The 1,879-nt window shown below is 37.6% G+C and overlaps 1 pseudogene; it reads right to left on the reverse strand.

Moving 5' to 3' along the window:
* Window positions 1-518: 518 nt before the first annotated feature.
* On the reverse strand, window positions 519-775 carry LOC105305379 (annotated as a pseudogene).
* Window positions 776-1,879: the final 1,104 nt, after the last annotated feature.

Raw genomic sequence — 1,879 nt, forward strand, 5'->3', positions numbered from 1 at the left:
GTAAAGTAGAGAAATGAATTGCATATCTTGATAAGATTAAAAAGAGGCCACAGAGGAATGAACAAACTGAGAGTAGCCAAAGTTGTGTTCAGAGTAAGATAATTGAATGAACAATTTTGGAATTGGATTGATTTAACCTTTCAACAAGGTTTGAAGTATAAGTGTGGAAGTGGCTGATTGAAGTGGTATAGAGAAGAGGGTTAGTGGTTATGAACAGGCTAAGCACTTCACGGGACAGAGGGATTGATGGAATGTTTGGCTGTTCATAGAAGCAGCATGGTAACATAACAGGCCTTGCAGTTTAAAAAGAAAATAAGTCACATGCCAACATTTCATGAATTGTTGGTAGCAGAGATCAGTGAATAGCAAGGGTGTGAGGAGAACAAGGAGGGTATCTTAATCTGTTTATGCTGCTACAACGAAATACCACAAACTGATTAGCTTTTACTTTTTGTCAGTGTTCACATTTTTATTGGGGGCCAAGGGTAGGGGAGACCCCTCCTTGTTAGTGGAACTGCTCACAGTTTCTTCAGCCACTCTAAAGCTTGGGCTCTGGGGGACCTCCGGGTGGTGGGGCATGTTGGGCATGCTCCAATCATCTTGGACAGGCACTGGGTAGTTGGAGAGCATGACCTGGTTGATCATGGTGACGTGCTTGGTGTAGAGGCAGAGGTGGGGGCAGAATTATAGCAAGGTTCCTGATAGTGAAGGACACATCCACCACCGGCTCCTTGGCCCAGGCATTCTTGAAGAAGGCAGCGAATCTCTGGGCCATCCTGATCATGGCAGTGGCCTAACCGAGTAGATTTTAAACAACAGAAATTTATTTAAATTTCTTGTCTGGAAGTACAAGAAAAGTGTATCTGCATGGTCCGGTTCTAGTGAGAGCCCTCTTCTGAGTTGCAGACTTCTCATTGGATCCTCACATGGTAGAAGTGGCTAAGGATTTTGTGAGATTTCCTTTATAAGAGCATTATTCCCATTCTTGAGGTCTCCATCCTCATGACCTAATCACATTCCAAAAGCTTTACCTACTAATATATTTAGAGGTTAGGATTTCGACACATGAATTTCAGGGGATACAAACGTTAGATCATAGCCACAGGGTCTCTTTTAAAATTTGGGATTAGTAATAATCTCTGAATACTGTCTACGGAGATAGTGCAAAATACTGAGAACAGACTAAAAAAATTGCAAAAATCAATTACCCAAGGGCACTCAAGTGATGTTCTCAGTATTGTGTCATTCAAAAAAAGCATGCAAATGAAAAAGAACTTTTAGATAGGAGATTAAAGATATTGGAGAGATTCTTAGTTATGGTGCAGAGTTCTCGAGAATACAATGGAAAAGGGTGACAGAAGACAGATTGTCAAGGCTACATACACTTTAATATTAACTGGCAAAGGCAAGAATAAATGGTTTAGAGGCTTTAGGTTTTTGTTTTAGGAGAGTAGACCCAGAGCCAAGTAACCAGAGGTCCTGCTCAATCTAGAGTGATGAATAATGATATGTTGAAATATATATAACATTTTACTAATGTAGAAACTATGTAAGCTTAGATAAGTTACTGTTACTCAAAGTATAAGTTTTAGTTTCTTAACCTAAAAAGGTGACTATAATATCTATCACAAATAAAATCATATTAAAGCTTAACAATAAGTATTTATAATATTATTACGTGACATGTAAAATGTGCTTAATATTGTATAATTATATCATTGGTCCTTTTTTATTTTAATGCCTATTCTTTAAGACCTAACAAATTATACATAAATAGAGAGTTCTTTATGTGAAAAGACATGGTATTTTATTTTTTCTGCAACTATTTGTTTCTAAGATTGGGCCCTTGAGAGATTATCGATCTTGTTAATTATGTATT

The sequence above is a fragment of the Pteropus vampyrus genome, unplaced genomic scaffold, assembly GCF_000151845.1.
Source record: "Pteropus vampyrus isolate Shadow unplaced genomic scaffold, Pvam_2.0 Scaffold12, whole genome shotgun sequence".
Classification (NCBI taxonomy): domain Eukaryota; kingdom Metazoa; phylum Chordata; class Mammalia; order Chiroptera; family Pteropodidae; genus Pteropus; species Pteropus vampyrus.